Source organism: Miniopterus schreibersii (assembly GCF_964146895.1).
Source record: "Miniopterus schreibersii genome assembly, chromosome: 10".
Lineage (NCBI taxonomy): Eukaryota > Metazoa > Chordata > Mammalia > Chiroptera > Miniopteridae > Miniopterus > Miniopterus schreibersii.
Genome location: NC_138110.1, coordinates 53,826,975 through 53,843,147, shown reverse-complemented (window position 1 = coordinate 53,843,147; position 16,173 = coordinate 53,826,975).

The window sequence follows — 16,173 nt, the reverse complement described above, 5'->3', positions numbered from 1 at the left end:
GAACAGAAGCCCCACAACCAGGGACCTGAAGGAGCATCGAGGCCGGTAGGAGGGGCGGAGACGCGGGCGGATCGGGGCCTGAATCCAGGAGACGCTGCCGCGGGCCCACACCCAGTGCCTCGGGGTAAACCCGGGAGGGAATCTCAGTGGCAAAGGTTTCCCGGAGGAGCGAGGCGTCCCAGCCCCACAGCAGGCCCCCAGCCCAGGGCTCCAGGCCGGGAAGAGACGTCCCCACAACTCCGGGCTGTGAAACCAGCGGGGACTGTCCCTGAGGGTCCCAGAGGCTGCGCAAGCCCCAGGCTCTCCCCTTAAAGGGCCCGCGCACGGACTCACTGGGACACTCCCTCTGAGCCCAGCGCCGGGCAGCAGCCTGAAAGGACCCGGGACACTCGGGGAGGAACTAACCTGTCTGAGATCCAGGTGAGAGGTGGAGGGGCAGCTTCTTCCCAGGGAGAAGGGCTGGCAGAGGCCATGGCTCCATTGGCGAGTCCTCCCCGCACACAGCCGGCAGGCAGGCGCCATATTTGAATCGCCAGCACCTGACTTGCACCGTTGGCCCCGCCCCGTGATTCCCGGAGGCCCCGCCCTTCCCCACCTGCAGCTCATCCAGGCCATTTCCAGGGGCTTTTCTATGCAAGTGGCCTCTCAAGCCTCATGCTTAGGACTTTCCTAAAATCTCTCAAACAAGCAGCAGCAGGCCCCATACAGCTTGATAAGTGGCCCCGGGCCTGTCACTAGTGGCAGCCTGCATTGGCTCATAACTTGGCCTCTCCTGGACACCTAAAAGCCCAGCACAAGTAGCAGCCAACTACGGTTTGCTATGTAGCTCATGCTGGGTGGCCCTGGGCAAGACACTGGCACAGGCTGACTTTGCACCTCCTGGGAGGCCCCAGAGACAGTGCACCTGGTGATAATACTCGACCACGCTGTATTACAACCCTACCATATCCATGAGTGACACATTCAAAGAGCACACTTGGTGAACACCAAAGCTCCACTAAAGTAAATCCTGCTCCACAGGGATGTCTCCAGCACAGCAGCTCTTCAGCTGTAGTGCATGCAGCTGGTCCTCACAGCCAATTGGCCTGGGGGTCAATTCCTCCCAGGGACACCAACAGCAACCAAGGCTCAACTACAATAGGACAATGCACACAGCCCACACAGGGGAGCACCTAGAAGGCCCAGCTCAGGTGACTGAGGAGGCTGAGCCACTGGACCCCACAGGACACCTACTACACAAAGCCACTCTACAAATTCCAGGAGACATAGCAGCTCTACCTAATACACAGAAACAAACACCAGGAAGCATCCAAAATGCAAAGGCAAAGAAACATGTCACAAAAGAAAGAAGAGAAGAAATCTCTAGAAGAGGAACTAAATGAAATAGATCCAAGCAAGCTAACAGATACAGAGTTCAGAATAATGGTTATAAGGATGCTCAAGGATATTAGTAAGAGTATGACGAAAATAATTGAGAAAATCAATGACATAATAAAGTACCAATTTGAAATGAAAGCTACACAAACTGAAATGAAGAATAATCTACAGGGAATCAACAGTAGAGGACGCTGAGAATCAAATCAGCAATATGAAACATGAAGAAACAAAAAACACCCAACCAGAAGAGCAAAAAGAAAAAAGAATCCAGATATATGAAGATAGCATAAGGAGCCTCTGGGACAACTTCAAGAGGCCCAACATTCGTATTATTGGGGTGCCAGAAGGGGAAGAACGAGACCAAGAAATTGAAAACCTATTTAAAAAACAAAATTACAGAAAACTTCCCCTACCTGGGCAAAGAAATAGACTTACAAGTCCAGGAAGCACAGAGGGTCCCAAAGAAGAGGAACCAAAAGAGGCCCCACGGCAAGACGCATCATAATTAAAATGCCAAAGGTTAAAGACAAAGAGAGAATCTTAAAAGCAGCAAGAGAAAAGCAGTTAGTTACCTACAAGGTAGCACCCATACGACTGTCAGCTGATTTCTCAACAGAAACATTGCAGGCCAGAGGGAGTGGCAAGAAATATTCAAAGTGATGAAAAACATGGAACTACAACCAAGATTACTCTACCCAGCAAAGCTATCATTTAGAATTGAAGGTCAGATAAAGAGCTTCTCAGACAAGGAAAAGCTAAAGGAATTCATCACCACCAGACCAGCACTACAGGAAATGTTGAAGGGTCTTCTTTAACAAGAAGCTAATGAACAAGAGAATCTGACGAACTAAATAGATCCCGAGACATTGACGCATGCAACAGACGATCGTATTTCAGAGGGAAGAGGAAAGAAGGAAGAGGGAAGGGGGGTGGAGGGTGGGAAGAGATTAACCAAGGAAGTTATATGCATGTATGCATAGCCCATGGACACAGTCAATAATGGGGTAGAGGCCTGGGGAGGGGGTGGGAGCGAGGTGGAGGGGGTCAATTGGGGGGGAAAAAATGGGACACCTGTAATACTTTCAACAATAAAGATAAATTTTTAAAAAAATAAAATACATTATTTGTTATAGACACACACAAAAAAATGTGAGCCCAGCTGGTGTCGCCCAGTGGTTGAGCATAGACCCATGAACCTGGAGCTCATAGTTCCATTCCTGGTTAGGGCACATGCCTGGGTTGTGGACTCAATCCCTAGTAAGGGGCATGCAGGAGACAGCCAATCAATGATTCTCATCATTGATGTTTCTCTCTCTCTCCCTCTCCTTTCCTCTCTCTGAAATCAATAAAAAAAAGAAAATTATGTGAAAGCAGCCAGAGAAAAATTACACATTACATACTGGGGAACAATGATTTGAATGACTTCTCACATGAAAAATAATGGAGGGCAAAAGACAATAGACTAATATCTTCAGAGTGATGAAAGAATAAAATGGAATTTCATATCTTGCAGTATCCCGTAAATAAAGATTAAATTCCCCAAAAAGAAGAAAAAAAAAGACACAATCTCTTATCACAGAACATAACCATGAGAGTGGCATCCCATCATTTTGCTGTATTTTACTGGTTAGAAGCAAGGCACAGGTCCCAGAGTGGGCTATTAAAAGGCATGATCACCAAAAGGTACAGATCATTGGAAGTCACCTCAAGGTCCACCACAATGAAGGTGAAATAAGAACATTTTCAAATGGATGGAAACTAAGAGAATTCATTGATGGCAGACTTGCACTACAAGGAATACTAAATAAAGTTTATCAAGTGAAGAATGACATAGATGGAAAATCTTCAAAAAGAAATGATCATCCCATGCCCAGTCGGTGTGGATCAGTAGTTGAGCGTTGACCCATGCATGCACCACGAGGTCGCTGGTCCAATTCTTGGCCAGGGAACATGCCCGGGTTGCAGGCTCAACCCCCAGCAGGGTGTGTGGAGGCAGCCAATCGATGTTAATGTTTCTCTCTCTCTCTTCCTCTCCTATCCTCTCTCTCTAAAAATCAATAAAAACATATTTTTTGAAAAGAAAATTATAATCCCTGAAAATGTTAAATATGTAAACAAATATAATATATTAAAATCGTCTTGATTTCCAAGAAGAATGCATCTGACTGAAGTAAAAATTATGATACTATATTGTAGGGTTTATAAAATATGTAAATGTAACACATGATAAGTATAGCATAAAGGTTGGAGTGAGGGAATAAATGGACCTATATGTGTGTGAAGTTCTTACATTTTGTGTGAAGTGGTAAAATATTAAATAAGTAGAATGTGGGAAAAGAATGAATAGTGTAATCACTAAGCAACCATTTTGAAAAATACAAAGAAGTATAGCTAAAAAGCCAATTAAACTAAGTTCTAAAAATTATTTATTTAACCCAAAAGAAAACAGAAAGGAGGAACTGAGAAACAAAAATATATATGACAGACAAAAAATAAAACGGTAGACCTAGCTCAGCCGGTGTAGCTCAATGGTTGAGCATCAACCCAGGAACCAAGAGATCACTGGTTCAATTCCTGGTCAGGGCACATGCCTGGGTTGTGGGCTCAGTCCCCAGTAGGGGGCGTGCAGGAGGCAGCCAATTGGTGATATTTCTCTCTCATTAATGTTTCTATCTCTCTATCCCTCTCCTTCCCTCTCTCTCTAAAAATCAATAAAAACATATTTTTAAGAAATAGACCTATATCAAATAATATCCATAATTACAGCATCTGTAAGTGAACTAAACACTCTGATTAAAAGACAGAGAATGTCAGAATGGATTTTTTTAAAAACAAAAAAAAAGAATAGGCTATCTTGTGACTATAAGACACACTTTATATATAACAATACAACAGGTGAGAAGAAATGGATGAAAAAAGATATATCATACAACACAAAATCTGGGTATAAAAAGACTGGAATGAGGACTATGCTGTTTCAAATAAAGAAGACTTCAACACAGAGAGTATTAGAATAAAAGGAGTATTTCATGATGGTAAAATGGTCCATTTTCATGAGGAAGACATAAAAATTATACTTACACCTACTGACAAGGCTTAAAATGCATGAACAAAAACTGACAAAATCTAACACTCCTCTCTGAGAGATTGCTAGAACTAGATATTTTTAATCATTAAAAATGTAAAAGATTTAGATAATGCCATAAACTACCTTATCTAATTTAAATTTGTAGAACACTACTATATCCAAAAATAATAGAATATACTTTTTTTTTTAAATCTCATGGTACATTCACAAGATAGGCCATATCCTGGGCCATAAAATAAGTCTCAATAAAATTAAACTAATACAGAGTATATTTTATGACCATGGTAGAATTAAATTTAAAATCATTAGCAATTAAATATGTAGAAAAAACAAATTATTTGGATATTACGCAAAAACTTTATAAATAATCATTGGGTCAATGAAAATATCACAAGGGAATTTTAAACCACTTTATAGGAATATTGAAAATATAATACGTAAAATTTTTTGAGATGCAGTTAAAGCAATGCTTAGAAGGAACTTTGTAATTTAAATATTTATATTAGAAAATAAAATAGATGTAAAAGAAATGACCCAAGTTTCTACCTCAAGAAGCTAGAAAAAGAAGTGCAAAGCACACCCAAAAATAAGGTATTTTTTTTAAAGAGCAGAAATCATCTAAATGAAAATAAATAACAAAAGAAAAATTACAAAGCCAAAAGCTTGTTCTTTGCAAAGATTAATAAAATTAATAGACCCCACACTGGACTGACCAAGAAAAAGAGAGAAAGAACACAAGTTATTCTAAAATTTGCATAGAAATGCCAAAGGCCTCGCAATATCCACCGCAATGTTGAAAAAGGACAAGTCTGGGAGACCAGCAGACCCGGCAGAGGCTTCCTGTGAGGCCACAGTAAGGAGGGCCCTGGGGCACTGGGGCACTGGGACACTGGGGCACTGGGACACTGGCCCAGGACGGGCAGAGCCGAGAGCCCAGAAACCCATCCTCACCTGCGCGGCCATTTCGGTCTTGATGGAAAGATACCAAAGCAACCCAGTAAAGAAGGAAATGTTTTCAACAAACAGTTCTGGGACAACTGGATACCCACTATGGAAAAATAGTGACCCTCAACCCTCACTTCCTCCTACCATGCACAAGAGTTAAATCAAGATAGGATCGCGGACCTAAACACAGACGCTTAAACTATGAACTTCCAGAAGAAAGCGTAGGTGACTTTCTTCTCAACTTAGGGCTCAGGCTTCTCTGGCAGGTTCCTTAGGCAATAAACCATTTAAAAATCATAAAAGAATAATTTGTACAAGCAAGAATCATTAAGAAATTTATAAATTAGACTTACCAAGATTTAAAACTTCTGCTCATCAAAAGACACCTTTGGGAAAATGAATATGCATTTCTCGGACTGGGGAAAAATGCACAAAACATATTATTTGACAAATAACCAGTGTTCAGAGTATATAACTTTTAAAAACTTTTACAATTCAATAATTTTTTAAAAGCCCATTAAAAATGGTAAAAGATTTTAAGAAACACTTCACAAGAGAAAATATATGAGTGGCCCATATGCACATGAAAAAGTGTTCAACATCATTAGTCATCAGGGAAAAGTAGATTAAAATCACAATGAGATACCTTTACATATTTATCAAAATGGCTACATTTAAAGACTAACACCAACTGTTGTTAAGAATGTAGTATGACCGGAACCCACACGTTTTTCAGAGGAGTGTAAAATGGTACAATCACTTTAGAAAAAGATCCTGACCGATCTTTATAAAGCTAAACATACATCTACCCTATGACCAGCAATTCCACTCCTAGGTATTTACCCAAGAGAAAGGAAAGCACATGTCTATAGAAAGACTTGTACACAAATGTTCATAGCAGCTTTTTCATAATAATCAAAAATAATCTCAAGCAGTATGTTAACTCATCTACTGCCTCCCACTCATTCCCCCAAAAAGCCAGTGAGATCTTCCTAAAGCACAAATCTGACCACATCACTTATCTGCTTAAAACTGTTTTGAGGGTTCCCCATTGCTCTTAATAAGACCAAGATTAAACTCTTAATCGGGACATATTGGTGTAAGGATATGCTCAGCCTCCCCTAACACACATCACCTCCACCCCTTGCCCAAGGTGTAGGGCGCTAAGCTAATATATGGCATAAATTGAAGAGCTGGACACTTAGCAGAGTTGTCATCTTTCCTGGATCAGAAAACTAATTTCCAGGTGGCTGAAGAAGAGGGTGGAAGCTGCTTGTCCTAGGGTGACAGCCTGCGACCACAGCAGGGAAAAGCCTAGAGAAGAAATGAAGCCTACTTTTCTTTCACTTTAGGGAGGGTTTGCTCTGGCCTTAGAGTTCCCCGTTTTAATCCCTGACTCCTCAATATCGGAGCTTGGGACCAACCTGAGGGTTCCTTTACTAGTGACTGTCCTCTACACATACACAGTATGGCACTGGGTACAATAATTGTTTAATTAAATCTTATTAATGGGGTATACGATATACATTTCCCTTCACCACCAAGCTCCCAAGCCAGATGATTAGCCTGAACAGGCTGAAAAAAACTTTAGTTAGGAGAAGGGACAGTGTAAGGCTGTGGGCTGGTGCAAGGGGCCACCTCCCCTTAGAGGTGCCTCACGAAGTGGCCACACTCTACCTTTGGGGCCCGCCTGTGGCTTTAAGTGCTGGCCTTGCATGGTACTCCCTGTGTGACCTTGGCATCAGTCTTCTCATGGGTGAAGACAAGATGACATACCCTGAGCCTGGCCAAAGGGTGATGGGGATGCTGGCCTGTGCACTCAGGGCTCTGGATGCTGATGCTTTCCAGAAGGGTCCCAACCCAAATGCTTCCTAGAGAATGCTCTGCCTCAATTTGGTAACTTCCACATTTACATATAAATTGCTACCTAAGGGCTCTGCCCTCCTTTATCTTAGCTCCAGGTTCTAATGAGCTGGAAAAATGGTCCTGTGTGAAGGATAATGAAGCTTCCAGGCTGACGAAGGGAGGCAGTGGGGTTCTTCCTTCACTGTGCCCTGGGGAGGGGAAGGTGGGGGGATGTGACACCCCCTCCCCACCAGGTTACGTGTCTCAATGTCCCAAAGGAGAGGGGGAAACCCATTTTTGTCAGTTTGAAATAGGTGGAAAATCAAGCATGAAAGTATGTGAAATGCACTACACAATTTGTGAGAAGGGAGTCATAATTTTATTTGTTCTGCCCAGCATACACATCACAAATTTTTCATCCAGAAAGAAACTAAAAATAAAGATGAACCAGCAGCGCCATCTGGGGTGAGAACTGCCACTACCTCTGCTGCTCACATTCAGAGACCTCTGCAGACAGCTGGAGGTATGGGATGCATGATATCAAGCCACACACGCACACACACGCACACACTAGGGGCTGCCAGTCCCCTCCTAAAGCACTTTAACTACATCCTTCTATTTAATTTCCACAACCTGTAATGTTCAGATTCCCATTTAGAGATTGAGAAAATTAAGACTTGTCCAGCTAAGTAATTGGAAGGCTTGGGATTGAAGCTCAGACCTAATTCTAAGACCCAGGTGCGTTTACACTAAACCACTGAACATGTCCACTAGAGCAGAAGATCTGAGCTGAGGTCTGTGGATAGAGTTCAGAGGAGTCTGTGGGTTGAAAAAAATTGCATCTTTATTTTTTCCTAACTTCTAAGTGAAATTTAGCATTTCCTCTCAATCTAAATGGGAGCAACAAACCAGTACCTGGGAATTTATCACTAATAGAAATCACTGATATTTTCATATCCTACTACGGTTATTGCTGATATCTCAAAATGTCATTTATGTTCATCACTATTTCAACATGTCAGTAGCTATTAGACCCACCACAAGATCTTGTCATTTGATGTGTTAATAAAGAAGCACTATGGCAGCCAGGTAGCTCCCTGAAAATAAAGTTCTGCTATGCAGCATTTGCTGATTCCCATGGTGTAAATTCTACCATTGCCAATTTCAAGGATGGCTATGTTTAACAACTGGCTTTCAAATTTCCTGAAAATTTAACAACCAGTGCTTGGAAGCAGGGACGAGATGGCTCCAGTACACACACCATTAGCACAAGAGCAGTTTCCAGGGTCTACCTGCCCCTGTGTGCACTTCTCTTTCCTGAAACTCTCTGTGGTCTTCAGTATAATTATGTTAATAACAACAATAATAGATTTTAAATATATGTTAAATCCTTAATGTGTCAAGCACATTAATAAGTACTTAACATGACCTATATCATTTCATCTACCAATGATGCTAATATAAGGCAGGTATTATTGGAATGGCTCGGGGGGCGGGGGGGGGGATTTTATCCCTGGGGACATTTGGCATTGTCTGGAGACATTCTTGACTGAATAATTGGGTTTGCTACAGGCATCTAATGAGTAGATGCTGCTAACCACCCTACAGTGCACAGGACACCCACACCACCCAACAGAGAATTATCTGACCCCAAATGTCAATAGCGCTGAGGTTGAGAAATCCTGCATTACTGTTAAACATTTCAGAGATGGGAAAACTGCCACCCAAAGAGATTAATTGTTCACAGAGCTATTGGGTAGTAAGTCCTTAGGGAAGACTAGTTCCTACTCCCTGACTTCCCCTCACCAGGTAAGTTCACCAGGGCTTACTAGAAGGAAAAGAGCCTGCTGGGGTGAGCCTTGGCAATGCATGTCTCATGGAGGCTCAGGCATCACGTGCTGGAGGATCCAACCCCAGCTGCTTCTAGAGCGGGGACTTGGCCCCAGAAATGATTCTCAAGATGGATCATCCAGATGGCCCATTGGACGCCTACAAAATTCATTTAAGATAATACAATGGAAAAGGGAAGCGAGGATCGCTCTTCTACAGATATTAAGCACCTACTATGTGCTGGTACTACTCTAGGTGCTGGGGATAGAGTAGGGAACAAAACGAAATGGCTCTTGCCCTCATGAAGTGTACAATCTGGTGGAGGGGACCGAAAAGCAAATTTTAAAATGGGTTAAAATAATTAAAACAGGTGCTGTGAAGGAAACAAGTGAGGTGCTGTGATAGGTAATTTAGACATTGTGGTCAGGGGAGACGTCCCTGAAGAGGTGCCATGTGAGTCTGAAGGGTGAGGAGCCAGCCATGAGAAGAGGGGGGGAAGGAACAAAAACTGAGAAACAGGCATGAGGGGGCTCTGCAGAGGGAAAGAGGGTGACATGTTCCAGCCATCAAAAGCAGGTCCATGTCACCGGAGCACAGGGGACAGAGGGAGGGGAAATTCAAGACCTAAGAGTCAAGAGGTCAGCTGGGGACATTCCACAATGGGCTCTGTAGGACTGTCCCACAGCCTATGTGCACAATACTCGGGTGTGACACAAAGGCGATGAGGCCGGACAAGTAAACCAGGGGGTTAGAGGGGACTATAGTTACCACGATGAGCTTCTGGACTCTCTTTTGCTCCCCCACCCACTTCCCTTAACCCAAAACCTCTGCTGACCCAAGATTCTCAGATGCCATGACCCAGGACCCAAAACAGGAGTGTGTGAGTGTGAGTGTGTGAGTGTGTGTATGTGTGTGCATGTGTATGTACAATAATGAAGACAATTAAATAATCAGATGGTACTGGGGAAATCTTCAGCTCCAAGGTCAATCACAGCCCTGGGGAACCAACTCACCTGTCCTGGCTCTTTGCTGAAAATGTTGCATTAATAATTAGTCATCGGGGTGGCTGCAGCCCACTTATGCCTAATCACTGCTCCTTTCAACAGCAGGGGAGTGGGCTGGTGCTTAAGAGCTGGATTCGCTTTGCTGAGCAGGTTAACAAATCTGGTACCAAGCTGTGTTTACAGAAGCCCAGAATTCGGAAACGGGGGCGCTCAGCTCAGAGGGCAGAGGACGGCCGGAGGCTGAGGAGGCAGGTGAGATGGAGGGCAGTGAGGCAGCAAGTGGGCGGCCAGTCTGAGCCTGCTGCTATGTGAAGCTTCACATACACCCATTGTCTTGTTTGGTCCTTCCAACAACCCGTGTGAAGGGTACTATTTTCCCCACTTTCTACTCAGGGACTTTAGACCCAGACAGGTCCAGGAATGGAATCCAGATCTCCCCTTCCCTCTCTGAAATACCAACCCCAAGTTTGGATTTTACCACCAGTAATTCAGAAAGCTTCTTTATCCACTCAGAACTTAAATAAGTGAGCAGAGGAGCCATCCATGTGCCCCAGACAAATATAGCCTTGAGGCGGAAAGGTCATGCTAAGCAGAACTTGCTGAAACTCTCTGGAAATAGTGGGTGCCAAGGAGGTGAGCTTTTATTGGGAACTTGTGGACACATCTAACTGTATAAAGGGGAGCATATTTTTCAGACTATCAAATGGACCCATCTATTTTGTATCCCCATGAATCACGATGCTCTGCGTCCCTTCACCTCACCATTGCCTCCCTCCCCATTGGATCAAGGACATTTACTACCTTAAGAGAAGTGCAGACACCACCCGCAATAAAGAGGTCTTAGTCTGGCTCTGAGTCTATCTAAACCCATAGTCTTAAAACCTGGCCTTGGGAGGAAAGGAAACAAGAGGGAGAGAGTTTCTTAAACCCAGGAACTGCCACATCAGGTTCTGACTTGCGCAGCTGAGTGGACCGAGTACAATCTACACCAAGACGGGAGAAGCAGCGTGGGGGAGGGGGGGGCAGGACTAGGGTGAGACACGTGAGGTACAAAACGCGTGTGTGCCAAAAAACTCAGTAATCAAGATAAAGAATGTTTTAATTCAATAGTATTTTTTAAAATTAAAATAAATGCCAAAAAATCTATGATGGACAAGATCAGTATTACTGATTTTCCTTTTGCCTCAGGCTTCAGTATGGCTTGGCACTGTTACTCATCCTGTCTTGATTTTAAATTTCACTATTTAATTCATCATGGATCTTCTGCATTCACTTCTTTTTTCAAATATTACATTAAAAGATTATTTGACTGCTGTGGTTTTCAGTGCCCCATTAAATGCCGCACCTGGCACAAGGGCTTCACTGGCCTCCCTCCAGCCCCAGTGCTGAGGAGTAGGTGTGGGGAGGGGAGGTTAACTAAAATTCAGCCTTGGATATATGCAGGGGTTAAATAATATCATAGACATTAAGTGCCTGACCCAGAGTAAGCCTTCAATACATGTTGTAGTGGACTTTGTGGGGGCCTGGCTCGAATCCCCCAGACCCAACTATTTTAGGGTCTGCCAGCCACCAGGACCTGTATTTCATGCCTGAGGACTGTCTTGGCTACCAAGTGAGAGCGGTTGGACCTGCTGGATAATTAATACCCCCAGAGCGGCCCTCAACCAATGATCCACAGGAGCCGGTGTATAAATACCCCAGCTCTCTTACCCTCGGATGGGGTAATTTTGAGATACATGTGTTAACACCACTTCTCAGAGCCCCAGGTGAGATTAAGCTCCATTGCCCACACTGTAACTGGCTAGATAATACACCTCTAAGCTCTGTCCCTTCCTCGTCTCACTTCCTTACCCTCCTACTGGTGTTCCCCAGAATCACCTCCCGGATACACTTCATGTACTCGAATTCCTATCTCAGGGTCTGCTTCTAGCGCAATCAAAGCAAGATACACGTGTCCTTTCTTCCCTCATTCTCGTCTCTGTGGATCCATGGAATGTTCCACACACACTTGGAAGTCTGAGCATGCTCCGGAAGGCGAGACCCCTGACTCCAGCACTCTCTTGGGAGGGAAGTCGATAGCGGGGTAATTGTCATCCATCGCTGGGAGGCCTGGATCTGAAATGTGCTTGACTGTGTTTCTGTAATGTCTGCACCTTGAGCTGAGAAATCATTGGCAGACACCTTTCCTGGCCATTAATTCTTTACAGCTGACACTGAGCCCTTGGGGCAAAAACTGATTGTCTGCAGTTACTGCCAGTCTGGCCCTGAATTCAGAACAGGAAGCATGACTCTCCCCTCTCCTTGTCTACAACCACTCCTCTCCCCTGGTGCTGTCCCTCACCCACCCCAGAGCCCAAGAGGGGCCAGCGAAGGCTGTTTGTGCAGACTGGAGGAGACAAGAAACGACCACCTGATTGAAGGCCATGGGGTTAAAAATCAGGGAAGGTGGAGCCTGACCTGTGTGGCTCAGTGGTTGAGCATTGATCTATGAACCATGAGGTCATGGTTTGATTCCTGGGTTGCTCGATCCCACGCAGGGGGTGTGCAGGATGCACTCAATCAATGACTCATCACTGATGTTTCTCTCTCCCCCCCTTTCCCTTCCTCTCTCTGAAATCAATAAAAATATATTTTACAAGTAAATAAATCAGGGGAGGTGGAGGCTTTTTTCATGCTTTCTTTTTAGAAAATATTTTTTTCAGCATCCACACTTTTCCCCGTGATGTCCAGTAATACCTGCAAGAACCTTATACAGTACGTATATTATGATGCCCATTTTACTGGTGAAGAGGCACTGAAAAGTGAAGTGTTTTAGCTTAGGAGATAGTCTCTCCTTGACCAAACTGTAGTCAGGCTCCTCAGAGCTCTCTTCCCAACTAGCCCTGACTTTGGGACACCTGTGTTCCTCTCTGCCAATATACACAATTTTAGCAAGCATCCTGCTAACTTGGTTTAGCCAGAAGACCCCACCCTTGATACCTGATCACCCTCAATATCTGATTTGATCCCTCACCCTCCACCATCTCCCAGGTAATGCGTCATTTTCCATCCACTGCCACCACCACCCCCACTCTTTGGCTCTAAATTACCACCTTTACTTGCTGTATTTGAAGCTGACTCAGTCTCTCTCCCCACTGCAAAACCTCATTGCAGTGGTCCCTACACCTCTCACAACAGTCCCCTGAACAGTCTGCCTGACCATTTTTCATGAATAGTTTTTCTTTAACACAGGTCACATAGAGAATAGTCAGTCAGTATGAACCCAAGTCTGTTTGACTCCAAAGGCTATTCTCTTCCCTACATCGTACGTTCTCTCCTTCAGTAAACTTTACCTACTATGAGCCAGGCCCGGTGCTGAGTCAAAGGAGAACACAAGGACAAGTAAGACACATTTCTTCCCCCGAAGAGGGAGAAATCAAACCCTTCCCATTCTGCTCATTCTCTATGCCAGGGGTCAGAGCCTATTGTCATAACATTTGTGTACAGGCTCTGGGGGCTTCCAGGAGAGATCTGAGTAGGTGCAACAGAGACCATGGCACCATGAAGCCAAAGTATTCCCTGCCTGACCCTTCACAGAAAAAGTCTGCTGATGCCACACTAGGCACCAAAGATGCACCACCTTAGTTACTTCTCAGCTCAACTCTATGAGGCTCATCCTATTATCACGTCCATTTTACAGACGTAAATGGAATGAGTCAGACACATGGGATGACTTGGCACACTGTTGGAAAGGTAGAAAGGTAGAAAATTACAAAGCCCTATACACTCAAGACCCACTACATGTGGAAGACATGTAGTTATTTGAACAGCCTTAGGGGCACAACCAGGACCAGTGGGTAGACAATTCAAGGTTGTCAGTTTTTACTTTCTATAAAGAATTTACTCACAGTGAGAGATGTCCAAGAATGGACTTGGCTGCCTGATTAGGCAGTGAAGTCGCCATCAGGGAAGGTGTTCAATTAAGGGCCAGATAACCGACAGGTGAAGAAGAGTGTGGCAATTCGAATATTTGGATTTGGGGACCTTCAAAGATCATCTATCCCCAAGCTTCACTGACCCATGGGTGAGGAAGTCAGTGGAAATTTATCTACCACTGTAATCACACCGATAGCCACCAGGTGGCAACAGAGCCACATCTTAGGTACCAAGAAGCAATTTTTAGCCTACAGAAACCTAATCAGGGGAAAAACGAGGAAAAACATGAAAAACTTATTGATTTGGACAGATTAACATTCATAGGCAAAGACTGTGAATCAAGTCCTCAGCAGAGGTTTAGTCCCCAGCATGACCAGAGGGCTCAGGATCAAGTAAGTTATACATTTTTGAAAGATTTATTAACCTTTGAAATTTTTTTCCCACCAAAATACAACATACATGCAGCAAGGTGGACAAATCACAAATGTACAGCTCAATGAATTTGCAGACAGAGCACACCTGTGAAACTAGCATAGCTCAAGAAACAAAGTATGACCAGAAGTCCCTTTCTAGTCACTCCGGCGCCCCCACTCTACCCCTGACTTCTCACACCAGATTCGTTTCACTTGTGTGGTTTCACATACATGGAATCATACAGTACGACTGCTCTGTGTCTTGCTTAGATTGTTATATTGGTGAGACCCACTGATCTTCCTGTGGATTGTTGTGGTTCGTTCTCATGGCTGTGTGGGAGTGCGTGGTGTGAATAAACCAGTTGATTTGTCCATTCCCTTGTGAGGGTACATGGGGGTTTCCGGTTTGGAGGCTACTACACATAATGCTGCTATGAACTTCTAGTACATGCCTTATGGAGAGGGTATACACATTTCTGTTAGGTGTGGAATTGCTAGGTCATATGGGTAGACATTAGTAGCTTCTTCTTTAGTGGACAATTTACATTCCCACTGCCGATGTATGAGAATTCCAGTGTATGAGAATTCCGGTGGCTCCACTGCCACACCAAGATTCTCCATTTCGGTAAGTATTGGTGGAGGAAATGCAGGGTCTGCAGTGAGCATTCCTGTACTCCTCTGAGCCCTCTAAGGAGTAGGGTGTCTGGGCAGCAGGAGGGGGCGGGCATGAACCAGGAGGAGGAAGATTCCATCCCACCAGTACATCCGGATGAGCCCTTCAGCACACTGATAGCTGCTGGATGGAGATCCTCACTTCACATGCTCTGAACAGTTACCAGAATGGTGCAGCTCTCCCTGAGCACTGACTGTGTGCCGGACCTTTCCTACGTACTAAGGATGTAACAGTGAAGAGCCAGACATCCCTGATCTAATGAAGGCTAGGGTGAGTGGAGGTGGGGGAAGATAGTAAATAAATATATGTCAGGTGATGAACATTCTATTAAAAAAAATAAAATAGGGTAAGAAGATACAGAGTGCATAGAGGATGCTATTTTAAAATTGGTGGTTACAATATCACCACACACCTGTTGGAATGGCTATCACCAAAAAGACAAGTACACAAGAAGTGTTGGTAAGGCTGTGGAGAAAAGGGAGCCCTTATACACTGTTGGTGGGAATGTAGACTGGTACAGCCACTATGAAAAACAATATGGAGGTTCCTCAAGAAATTAAAAATAGAACTACCATATGATCCCACTTCTGGGTATATATCTGAAGGAAATGAAATCACTATCTCAAAGAGATATCTGCACCCCTAGGTTCATTGCAGCATCATTCACAATAGTCAAGTCATAGAAACAACCTAAGTGTCCATCAATGGCCGAATGGATTTTTTTAAATGTGGTGTGTATATACAATGGACCGTTACATTAAAAAGGAAATCCTGACCTTTGCAACAACATCAAGGGCATTCTGCTAAGTAAAATATAAGTCAAACAGAAAAAGACAAACACTGCATGTTCTCACTTATATGCAGAATCTAAAAAAAGCAAAACTAATAGAAACAGAGTTGAATGGTGGTAGCCAGGAGCTCAGGGGTTAGGGAAATTTGGAAATGTTGGTCAAAGAATATAAACTTTCAGTTTTCAGATGAGTCAATTCTGGGGAATCTAATGAACAGCATGGTGACTATAATTAACAATACTGTATTATATACTTGGAAGTTGTTAAGAGAATGTTAAACGTTATCACTACA